The sequence below is a fragment of the Pinus tabuliformis genome, chromosome 3_1 (genome assembly GCF_031772625.1).
Source record: "Pinus tabuliformis cultivar Carrire ecotype Pingquan chromosome 3_1, CPIR1, whole genome shotgun sequence".
Classification (NCBI taxonomy): domain Eukaryota; kingdom Viridiplantae; phylum Streptophyta; class Pinopsida; order Pinales; family Pinaceae; genus Pinus; species Pinus tabuliformis.
Genome location: NC_142301.1, coordinates 375,688,137 through 375,701,539, shown reverse-complemented (window position 1 = coordinate 375,701,539; position 13,403 = coordinate 375,688,137). Strand labels below are relative to the sequence as shown.

Here is a 13,403-nt window from a genome sequence, read left to right as displayed (position 1 = left end):
ATAATTACGTTTGTGTTAATTTCCCTCTTAATTCTCCGTTGCTTCTCTGCAATATCGCTATAGTGGTATAGTGTGCTCCATTGGTGGTATTTCCACACGCTGGAGTCACATCATAAAGTCTATTAAGATTCTTGACTTTACTATCTGCTCTCTTATGGAATCCTCGACCTAATTTTGAAATTCATGTTTGTACTGAGTGGAGGCAACGCTTAGAAACTTACCCAAAGCTGTTGTTGCAGTTAGGTAGGTCCCGGCGCCCTTGTCCTACACGTTGATCGAAATGGAAGAATTTCGAGCGTCAACGTGGTGAAACAGCAGCCACATATCACGCGTTAATATCAGTAGTGTAGTGAATTTGGACGAGACTTAGATGATTCATTATTATAATGTTATCAATATTTCTGGAGTTATAGTTCTATTAATGCATTGGGTAGTATATGTCAATTTTTAGATTTAGATGAGTACAAAATCCAAAGATTGGCATACACTGCCTAGTGCATTAATGAAACTATAGCTCCATAAATATTGGTTGTATTACCAGAAAATACATGCTCCCGGGGATATTAATTTTCTGGCTGCAAGGAGTGCCTTAACAGTGCGCACCCATTCACTGTCAATCCAAAGCCCTCGTGGGCGATTTTCTTGCTGATGTTATTTAGATGTAATTGCTATTTAATTTTGCACTAACACATAATTGATTAAGGGTTTATTTTTCTTAAATATAAGGAAATAGATTAACAACCCAAAACATAGAAGTATTTGGTAAGAGTGAAATTGTACACCCTCATGGACCATCAATGTGTTATATTATGTATTGTGATTTTTTTTCAACAATGATGATGAGACAACACACATTCATGTATAGTGGCCATTGACATCAATGCTCATTATTGAATGACAAGCGAAATATGAAAGGTTTTGCTGCCTTCCACCCCAAAAAAGAAAAATGACAAACAAACTAGACAAAGTTACACAGAGATTTTGTAGATGACTTCACTTGTCTAAGAAAACCCATTAAAGGGTGGAGTTTCCCTTACACATTGTCTTATTTGTCTTCTTGATTTTGTTTTCTAGATTTACAAGATATATTTAGATATATTGATTTTGTAAAAATTAACAAAAGAAAAGTACATTTAAAAACGTTTTTAGGAAAAACCCTCTTAATATAAGTTGAAATACACTATCAATATTTCTACAACACTTTCCTGGTTGTTTCTATCCATTATTCTTGTTGTTCAAGACCCTCTATCCATTCTTCTTGTTATTCAAGACCCAATTTTAATGACGCAAATCACTTTTTGAGAGTCCAATACTACTTTTCCTCTAAGTTAACCTCATTTTTACTTCTAATGATGTTTTTTTCTAATGATATATTTCTATTGTTACTGCTTTAGCTTTGTCCTCTGCGGCTACCTTTGTGATGCATTTCCACCATTGACTTGGAGGTGCAGGTTTGGGGAGATAGGAGAACGTTGTTATAGCAATTGAGATGTAGAAGGATTTAGGGAACTTTATGTTAGTTTGTAAAGGTTTCCTAATTAGTGGCCACTCCCTTTCGTATTTTGGAAGCATTGGAGTTGCCTCTTAGTGCTTACACTCTTCTTTGAGTGATAACTCACCCTACGTATTTTCTTTGCTCTATTGAGCTAAGGGGAATTTTGGCTAGGGTGGCTATTTGTCTGATGAATTTACTTATCAAAGTTCGTTGTTGACGAGATGGTGTAATATTAAATTGCTCCTTCCTACCAAGTGGGATTATTATGAGGCCTCTTGAGATGATGATATTATTTTGTTCTCTTAGGATGGACTCTTGGGATATTGCTAATGTCAAAGAAATCTTTGCATATGAAAGCCACTTGATCACAATCAAGGAGTTGATTCTAGGTGTAGTCTTTGGTTTCTAGATTGACCTCTTTGAAGAAACCTTTATTGAAGTCCATATTCACACATATGCAAGCATATTTGGTGATATGGCCTTTTTCTATTTAGAGTAAATTTTAGAAGTGAAATGTGCCTAATGCATTCTCCCATGCTCCACAAGGAATCAAAGTCAAAAAATTGGAGGGAGAGGTCAAGGTCACTTACTTTGACCTTTGTATAAACTAGAGAATCCATGTATGAAACAAATGTCAAGAACCAGAACTTCATGCAAAACCTTGCCCTGCCCCAAAACCTAGACCACAATTGACAATGAGATCATTTGCTAGATCAAACTTAAAAATGAGGGAAGCCTTTACACATGGGTATTTTTAGGTTTCTTCCTATATTTTCAAATTTTATTCTATAAAGATATGTTAGTGAAGGATCAAGAGCTTTGGTAAAAGGTAATTAAATTGAAAAATTAGCTCATTTCATTTGAAGAATTTGGCTTGATCTATTACATTTGATTTTATCAAGATAGTGAAATATAGAGTGTTCTTTACCATTCTGACTTCCTTGGGACACAAAGATGAGGTTGAAGCCCTTGAATTAAGATAAGGCTTCTTTAAATAACATATTTTCATACTGAGGGGTGGGTGTAACCTTAGTAATAAAAGGATCAATTGAGACTAGTGCTACTATAGAGCAACAATCACTTAAAGGACCTTGTAAGATTCACCTTTGAAGCCATTAGAAGAGATGCACATATGTAGAAGGGTTCACTTGACCTAGTACAAGTGGAATTGCTTGCATATTGAGAGTTTGACAAGGGCCTTCTATTTTTAGAGATGTAGAGCCCAACCCTATAATGCATCACTAAAGGTATTTGATGAGGTGAAGACAAAGGCAAGGGGAGTAGCTATGACTTTCACCTGTGTTGCAATTCCAAGGAGCCTTAGCTTGAAGTAATGCCATGATTTTCAAGTTAAATTGGGTAGCATTATTGTCATAAGTGGAAATAGGGAATTTGTGTTCTAAATTTTTATTGTGTATTAAACAAACTAATATAGATCCATATTAACTCTAAATCTTTATTGAGAAGTGTTTTCAGCGAAAATCACATCAAAATTCATTTGTTGACGCGTTTCGAACCAACAAGTGTGGTTCATCGTCAGGACAAGATGAAGAACCAAATCATGGTTGCAGGTTAAATAGAGACAATAGATCATTCAATGACTACATTTGACCAAGGAAACGACTACATTGGAATGGGCAACTGGACTGGACCAAGAGATAGGGAAAGGAAAATTTAATTAGTTAGTTTTTGTTATATTTATTTCCATTTGTAATAATCGCTTGTATTTAACTAAAATGTGCTTAAACTAAGAACTAATTAATATACTTTTTATTATTTTTAAACTACATAAACTATATAAAGACCTATATTATTATTACTATAAGAAATATTAAGAAAAATTGATAAATGTTTATTAATTAGATAACCTAATTAGTTAGTTAAATATTTGACTTATTTCTAAAGTTTATATATATATAGCAATTTCTTGTCACCTAAAATTAAATAGAATATAAATTAAAGTCAATGAAGAATTATGGAAAAAATATAACTATTTTCAATTAGTTAGTTAATTCGATTATTAATTTTATTTATTTATATTTATTTACTAAAGGTATAATGGGATTAATTAGTTTATATGTTTATAATTCATTCTTTTATTTATTTATATATTATGTTTAATAAGTAAGGCTTAATTTTTTTATTTAGAATCTATTAACTAAGAACATCTTATTCTTAATTTCAAGCTAGATAAAATATAAGTGAACTAATAAGATTAAACTGCTAAAAATATTAATAAAATAATAAAATAATGAATAAAAAGCAATCATAAGAAAATGAATAAAGGGAAAAACAAACAATCCAAAAGATGAAGGGGAAAAAGACCAGAGATGACCACAATAAAAGGAATAAAATAATGGGCGAAGGTGGGGGGCAGCTAGGATGAAAGGGAAGGGATCCAACAGTTGCTAATCATCCAGCCATCATCCATATCGAGGTTGCTCAGCCTCTTTTCAATTTCTATGGCCTTAAACTTCCGGTGATGAAAAGGCGCAATCTTGGCAATAACACGGGCCTCCTCAATACATATATGATGCTTAGTCTTCTCCGGGTGTTCTACCAAGGCTGAAGATTGGGTCCTCCCATGTTTGATGTCGATTGAGTGCTCATGAATCCTTTGATTGATAGAGCACCCCGTCTCACCAACATAGGGGGTCCCACAAAGCATGGAATAACAGAGACACCTTTCATGTCCTTGGGGTCAACAGGGTCATTTACCGATCTTAGGGAGCTACAGATGGTGTTAAGGGGTCTAAAGGTTGAGGGAACATTATGCTTCCTAAGGATTCTCACAATCTTATTAGTGGTCCCCTAGATGAAAGGGAGATGAACCCCTGAGACTCGATCTTTAGGGTCTTTCTTAACCTTGGGACCTTTTCTAGCTTTAAGGAAAGCTTTCAGACCTTAGTGCCTACTATAACCATTATTAACAAAAACATTAAGGAGATGGGCTTTCTCTTTATCAAGGTTCTTTTCATCAGAGATTCTCAGTGCACGAGTAGCTAGCGTGTTGAGAACACCCAACTTTTGAGTAGGGAAATGATGGGAGTTGGCATGAAGATACTGCTCAATATGAGTTTTCTTCCGAAACACTTGGTGGGAGAAAGAACTGTCATCATTATTTGAAATGAGAACATCAAGGAAAGGCAGGCACCCATCAATTTCCTGCTCCATAGTAAACTTTATGGAGGAGGATTGATTGTTGAGATGCTGGAAAAATAGATCTAACTCTTCTTGGCCATGAGACCAGATGACACCAGTGTCATCCACAAATCTCTTCCATAGCTTGGGAAGGAGACGAGCTGAGGTCAAAGCCTTGGATTCAAAGTCTTCCATAAAAATATTAGCAACAACTAGGGACCAAGGGGAGCCCATGGCAACCCCGCAAGTTTTCTCATAGAATTCACCTTCGAAGCTGAAAAAAGTAGAAGCGAGACAAATCTCAACTAATCGAGTAGTATCATGGTCAGTGGGATGGTTGATGACCTCAATGACATCCTTTATAGGAATTCAAGTGTAAAGGGAGACCACGTCAAAACTCACAATCTATTAAGAAATGGGAGACATAACAAAAAAAAATTGATCTCATTTTTTCTTCTAATTCAGTCTATTACAATTATAGTAGTGACACGTCCACATTTGTTGTAGATGCACCTAACTTCTCTCGATGTAATAGTCATTATTTTTCATAAAGAACTAGAGGTACAAATGCACCACAACTCTCCAAATTTTTAATGGTGTATTATTGTCAAGATATATAAATAGAAAACTATATTTTATTAAACCTTCCATAAGATTGAATGGTCATATGAATAAGTTACATAGTTTAGATTAAGCATCCCATTTTTCAAGATATTAAAGAAATATATTGCAATGACTTGCACTATAGAAAGTGGTATAATTGGAGGACCCAAATTATGGACTCAATCTACTCAAATTTTTCTAGGCCTCTTTGGTCCATTTCCTACTTATATATACGTTGCAAGTTGGGCCATTAACTCTACTCTCTAATGTATATTTCTTGCTTGTGTCATTGCCTTTCATTAGATCCTACTCATTTTTTGAACCAATCTTGTTGTGCCTCTCAATAGATCCTCCTCATTTTCTCAATAGTCAAACTCCTTGTACCTTTTATTGTCCTCTCCTTGATTTGTGAGTATGTTTCACAATGTAAGAGGAAACATTGCATTCCATTTCCCGATATTAATGTGTAATCCTCATTTCCACATATTTAGCATAACATTTCCTCCCACTAATTTCCATCTGCTTGCCTCACATGTCAAATTGTGCACAATGGTGTGAGAGGATAAATATTGACTATTGGTGGGATCTATCATCACCTCCCGAGTTTGAACATGGTAACTAGGAATTCCCAAAATCTCACCCATTCTAAGACACTTTTGGTTCAAGAACTGTTAACCATGAATCTACTTAGTTTTCTAGCCTAGGAAACTTCCATATGTGGATGATTTAAGAAATTATGTATTGACATCATAATAATGTCATAAGGTCATTCAAGATGATTTTTCTATAAGACATGAGGTTAAACTATTGCGAGGGTCAGTGGTAGATCTGATTCCATTCACTAGGTTTACCTTGTTGGAAGGGGCTCTTATGTAGATAACATGGGATTGGGTCAGTGCTAGACCTAGCTACATTCTATAAGTCAAGAATATTGGAAGGAGTTCTTATGAAAATAAGAAGAAACTTGATTGAAGCTAGACATAGATACATTGATTAGGTTGACCTAATGAAAGAATTCTTGTGTAGCTAACATGGGACTATATAATGCAAGTTGAGGAAACATTTATAACACTAAAAGAACCTTTCATCTTTCAATCCTAAAGTATGATCAAAAGTAATTCGTAGTTGATTAATTACAACTCGATATAGCATGCACTCTTACCTTTCATATGTAAAAACACTCATGAGAGTTATGTCATCTCATACAAGTGGAAGAGTATCAAATATTTTCTAGTGGAAACATTATATAAATATAACATCGGTTAGATATTTTTATTGCACTTAATGTGTGTGCTAGAAGCTAATATGAACACTAATATATGACTACAAGAATTTCATATGCCATTTTGAGGCTTGCACTAAATTTTGCAGGGTGAATGTATTGGAAATAACATACACTTAGTTGTACTTCAAATAAACTAGTGGAGTGGAGTCATGCATGGAAACCTCGTTATTATCACTAAGAAGGCACTCCATAAGTGCATGCATGAGTTTTATTAATTTCCACTTGCATGAGACAATTAACTGATAACTACATGGCCAACTAACAAGGACTAGGATTTATTCTTCTTTAGTGCATGTTCACATCTCTCTAGATTCAATATATATTAGTTCAACCATGTAGAATATATTGCATGGAATTGTGTTCTCTTATAATTTTAATTTTTGTGCATGAATATAATTCATTAATTCTTTCTCTCTCAATTTGATTTGTTCTTTCGTACTTACAAGTTTTGCTCATTGTTTTCTAGCTACTTCTAGTCTATGTAAGTTCAACAACAATTTCACATGGTATCAAATCCTAGGGGAGATAGGAAGATGAAGCATGGGTAATCTTTTGTATGTACTGAAGATTAGAGCTCAGAAAGAATGGAGCTTCCACCTTCCACAATTTTCATTCCATAGAATTATTTCAAATGGAAGCCAAAGTTTTTACTTTAGTACAAAAGTAGAGGCTTGTATTGAATAACCATTGCAATCAAGATTGAACCAAATTCTCTAGTTGAAAAACACAAATATTTCAACTACACAGACAAGCCTTTAGTCTCATATTCTTATAAATCTCTCCAAAATTACTATTTCATGTCAAAGAATGCACTAGTCCAAATGAAGTTTGGACCACTTTGGAGACTCTCTTTGGGAAGTAGGATGAGATGCAGAGCTACATCATTGAAAATGAGCTCAACTCATTAGATTCAAGTAGTTTAAAAAACATTCAATATTTCTTCACAAGGTTCAAAGTCTCACTACTCTAGCTGCAGAATTGAAAAATCAAAGAAAGAAATCCAATTAATTCATCCCATATTATAAATATTGATTCCAAAGTATGTTGTATTTGTCTCCATTTTTCACATAGTTAGGCTTGCAACAAGGGAAACCTATAAATTCCCACACTTTCTACTTTTAATGAGTCCCTAACACACGAACAAGATAAACTCATAAAAATGGGCACATTGAAAAGAGTCCAAAGCCCATGCACTTATGGATGAAAGGGGCAAGGCCAACTCAAAATCTAATTAAGAATCCAAAGTAAAAGGAAAGGAGAAATAGCCATATCCAAGAAAGGGGGGCAATCCCAAATCTCTAGATGAACCTACCGACTCAAAGGGAAAGAAAGGCAAGAAGGGGAAATTAAAATGCAGCCATTGCAACCATGGTTACCATTCAAAATCACCTTGATGCATGAAGAATACTATTGATCTTATAGCATAAACTCTTCAGTAGAACAATCTTGGTGACCATATTCCTGAAAGTGTGAAGAAGAAGCAAGGAGAAAGAGCAGTTGAAAAAAGAGGGATGAATATGTATTAATTGTTATTCATTCTTCTGATGATGCATGAATCAATGATTTCAAAACTTCACATCATGTGACAACCACAAAACCTGCTCGCTCATCTTTAAAACAAGATGTTGGACCCCCTATTCTCATGGGAGATTATTCTCCAATAGAGGATATTGAACAAGGGTAAGTAGATCTTGGATATGGAAGTTTCGAGAACATCCTGCATATTCCGAAGCTTTCAGTAAACCTTCTCTTTGTGTAGCAATATCAACATTGAAAAGAGAGTTTAATTACCCCATATTCAATGAGCATATATGACATGCATGATAACACCAAAATTTTAGTTGGTGCAATGAATAATCAATCTCATATTTACACTTTTTGTGAATTTATTCCTCAATCACATTCCACTTTACTACTGATGCATGCAAATTATGAGAGTAAAATTTCGCATGAAAGGTTTAGACATTAAATTTCAGATATGTGCAAAAACTTAACAAACATGGAATGGTGGAAGACCTTCTTGTCATAGAATTTTCTTATGGATTTTGTGAAGGATGTGCTCTTGGAAAGCATCCATAAGAAAAGTTTGGGAAGGAGCATGCATGGAGAACCTCCTCTCCTTTTGAGCTTGTTCACAGTGATATTATGGAGCAATATCTAGATGTTTGTACAGGAAAATCTAGATATGTACTAATATTTTTAGATGATTGCATGAGATACACACGGGTGTACTTTCTCAAACTCAAATATAAAACTTTTGAGTATTTGAAAATTTTCCAAAGCACATGTAGAGAAGCAGTTTAGAAAGATGATCAAGATCCTTTGTACAGATAATGGAAGGGAGTATGTCAAGAAGGATGTCCAACATTTTTGTGATAAAGTAGTAATACAATTGTAGAACATAGTCCCTTACACTTTATAGTAGAATGGGGCAGCTAAGCGGAAGAACAAATCCTTAATAGAGATGGCTAGTTAGATGTTGCATGCAAGGTCCCTTCCTTCCAAATTGTGGGTTCAAGCAATTAACTATGGTTTGTTCATACCAAATGGATCTGCTCAGACATATATTACAAGAAACAAAATTTGAAGTATGGAGTGGCATGCAACTGAAAGTCACATATTTCCACATTTTTGGATCTTGTGCATGGGCACACATTCCTATAGAAAAGACGAAGGCGTTGGAGCCTCAAATCAAAGAGTGAATCTTTGTTAGATATCCAAATGACGTAAAGGGATTTGGACTTCTAGAACTTCTGACATAAAATGTCTTCATTGAAAAGAGTATCTACTCTGAATAAAGTCCCCGGCATGGATCTAAGGAACAACATGCAAATTTTTTTGTACTTCCTCCTATAGTAAATCTAAAAGATGATGCATCATGTCATTCACATTAGATTTCAGACCTAACTTTTGAAGTTTATTCAAAAGATCACGAGTATGCATGAAATGATTCATATACCTTACCACTTGCGACACATAAGTGGCACCTCATGAGTGATCTCTTGGGTGATCTTTCCACAAGCTCTCAATTTGAAGAAGTGCCTCATGCACTCATAGCTATAAGACCAATTATGCCCATGCATTGCTACAATATTATAGCATCTGACCCTCAAACCTATGCAGATGCTGCAGGGAACGTAGTTATGGACCAGGAGTTCGACTCCCTCATTAAGAACTAAACTTAGGACTTGGTTTTGCTTCCTTGAAACCATAGGCTTGTTAAATGAAAGTGGGTCTACATGTCAAAGAAAGTGACAAATGGACTTGTGAGCATATACAAAACGTGATTGGTGCCCAAAGACTTTAAACAAGTTCTTGGAATTGATTAGGATAAAACTTTTGCTGTAATGGTCAAAATGGACTTGACTCGGTTATTCTTGCCATTGCAGCAACAAGAAGGTGGGAGGTGCACCACATGGATGTGAAGAATCTATTTCTTCACAATGATCTCAAAGAGAAAATATTCATGGAGTAGATGCAAGGGTGTGTAAAAAAATCATCTTTAGTTTGCCGACTGAAAAAGTCTCTCTATGGCCTCAAGCAAACACCTAGAGAAATATACGCTAAAATTAATTCTTTTTTAATTTGTCACAATTTGGTTCGATAGAAATTTGATCCAAATGTTTATATGTTGAGAACATATGATTCTTTGTTGATCATAGTGCTCTCTATCAATGATCTACTAATTATAGATAGTTCAACCTCAACCATTGTTGCAATCAAACTTGATTTGCATTACAAGTTTTTCATAACAGTTACAGTTTGTTACACTTCTTCCTTGGACTAGAAATCAACCAGAATAATTCAAGGATCAAAATTGCTCAGTCCAAGTATGTGATAGATCTCTTAGTTTGCTTTCATATAATCAACTACAAGCAAGTAGCTACACCTTATTAATACATCGTTGGTTGATTGTTCCATGCATAGAAAACTTGTGGGGAGTCTTTGTCTCACTCACTCTCGTGCATATCTCTCTCATATGCAATAAGTGTATTTTCCAGATACATGCAAGAGCCATGTGAGTAACAACGGAAAACTATTTAGCACATACTTATATATGTCCAAGGAACCATCAACTATGGGATTCATTATGCAAGAGGATGTACTTTGAATATCATTGGCAACACTGATTATGCAAGAGGATGTACTTTGGATATCACTGGCAACATTGATTCAAGTTAGGTTGGTGATACCACTAATTACAAGTCCACTTCAGGATATGTTCTTAATTTGGACTTCAACCCCATTTGTTAGTCCAAACAAAAGCAATCTGTGACTACTTTTTCAATGATAAAAGTCGAATATAAAAACATTATCATTCACCATTAAATTATGAGACTTCCTCATTAAACTTGATATCCAACTTTACCACTCAATTATCCTATAGGATAAGCATAAAAACACATTAAAATTTTACAAAAATATAACACAACAAACAAAACAAGTGAAGATCCACATGCTTGTCATATGGAGTGACAATCAAAACACACTAAAATTTCGCAAACATATATGACAATGAACAAAATACGTAGAAATCCACATACACTACATTAAAAGATTGATACATGATAGGGTCATCAACGTGTAACACAATTCCCACTTCGGAATAGTTTATTGACATATTAAGGGTCATCAACGTGTAACACAATTCCCACTTCGGAATAAATTATTGACATATTTGCAAAAACTTTCATTGAGAAAAACTTTGACTTTACGAAAGACTATCAAATCATCATGGAGTGAATGACACAATTGCCTAGAAATTGTATTTCTTTTTCAATATTGTATTTTGACATCTTCGATGGATATTGTAGGTCCTTGAAAACAAAAAAGGCAACAGCACTGTGCGACGACGCACATGAGTTGTTCCATCGGATCGGAATCTCTGTGTAAAACCATCCTCGCCATTAGTGTAAGTAGGTATACGTAACATCTATTACAATAAAATGCAACGCTTCAGTCAATGATGTAGGAAGGTCTGATGATGTAGAAAGCTCCACGACGCCAAAGAAAATACCATGGAACTAAGATGACCCGTTACATTTGTTTGTTATTATGTACAGTGTATGGCACCTTTGACACGGAAAAATTGCCAGGGCATCTATGGCCGTGGGAATCCATTTGTCATGTCACTGTCAGGCCGGCTGGCAGGAGACCGGAACAGTTCAGGTTACAGAGCGGAAACTACACATTCCCAGGGAAGAGGTAGGTGGCATTAAAAAAACAGAGTAATTATGATACCCACAAGAAAAAAATGGAAAATGTTAAAGGTCTGCCAACAGGAGGGCCCGAGCAAGACCAAAATAATAATAATCAAACATTCAACAATGCGTGACAAAGCAAGCGTGCCCTTCACGGGCGGGGCATTCACACTATAAAAGTATATCTCTACTTTCATCACCACACATTTCATTTCTGGTGTTCTGTATTGAGGTATTTGTTGTTTGAGAGATGGCGATAAAGGGTTTTCTGGAAACAACTATTGCAGTGTCCGCTGTACTGGTGTTGGTTTGCCTGCACAGAGCGGAAGCAGAGGTAAAGACGAAATTAGGGCGGGAGAAGATAAGCCACCTGCACTTCTATTTCCACGATGTAGTGACGGGGAAAAATGCGACGGCCGTGCAGGTGGCCTCCGCTCCTACCACCAAATATTCGCCCACTGGCTTCGGCGCGGTCGTGGTGATGGACGACTGCCTTACGGAAGGGCCAGAGGCGACCTCCAAACTGGTGGGGAGAGCGCAGGGTATCTACGTTTCCTCCGGCCAAGAGGATTTTCATTTGCTGATGGCCACCACCTTTGTGTTTGAGAGCGGCAAGTACAACGGCAGCACCCTCGCCATGATCGGGAAGAATGCAGCGCTGGAAGAGGTGAGAGAAATGCCCATCGTGGGAGGCAGCGGATTGTTTCGGTTCGCTCGAGGCTACGCACTTGCCCACACTCATTCTATTGATGGTACCAGTGCAGTGGTTAAATACAATGTCACTGTCCTTCATTACTAGCCCTGCCTTTCCGTATGTCTCTGTGATGGTATATTTCTTTAGGGTTTATGCAGTTCTTTTGTTAGCCATACAACTAGCTCTGTTTTATGTTTAGATGTAATCATCAATTCATATTTGGAACATATAGGCAAGTTTCAATTTTTGGCAACATTCTCTGTTTATGTAAATTTTTGACCTACATCCCGGAAAAAAATATACTGATACATAATATAAATCAGTTTTTTTTCATTAGGGGAAAAAATATTTCTTATGGTTTGCTTCATCTTGAACTTTAAATGAATGATATGGTGAAATATTTTGACCAAAGGGTAGGCTACTTATGAACAGGCCTCTTTTGCCGATGGTGTCATGTTTTGAAGACATTTGTAATAATCCGAGTTTCTGGGCACGCTCCTTCCGGTGTTTAAGGCCTTAATTTGTTTTATTGAGAACAATTCCAAATTCAAATAGGATAAAATTAAATTTAAAATTATGAATAATTATACTACTAGTATAGATTTATTGCAGTAGAGATTTAGTTTTTTTTTTTCTAATAAATTTTTAGTTTATATTTACATATATCAATTTTTATTGTTATCATTTTTTATAGTTTGAATTATATGGTTGATATATGATTTTTCATCATTTAAATTGTATTTTTAAATTTATAAATAAATTATGTCTTGAATTTTTTTTAGTTATTTGGATTGTGTTTTTACATTGTCTAAATTTTCAATATTGGATTTTATACAAAAACTACTTAAAAATATAGAATAAAAAAGGATAAAATATAGAAAATTGAGATTGCTTGAAATATTTTAAATATAAGATTTTTTGTAACGGCTTTATATAATATATACATAGAATTTTTGTTCATGTGGTTTTGGATAGATAATTGGG

The 13,403-nt window shown here is 35.2% G+C and overlaps 1 pseudogene; it reads left to right on the top strand.

Moving 5' to 3' along the window:
* The first annotated feature begins 11,925 nt into the window (after positions 1 to 11,925).
* LOC149187291 (dirigent protein 23 pseudogene) lies at positions 11,926 to 12,756 on the top strand (annotated as a pseudogene).
* The last annotated feature ends 647 nt before the right edge of the window (positions 12,757 to 13,403 follow it).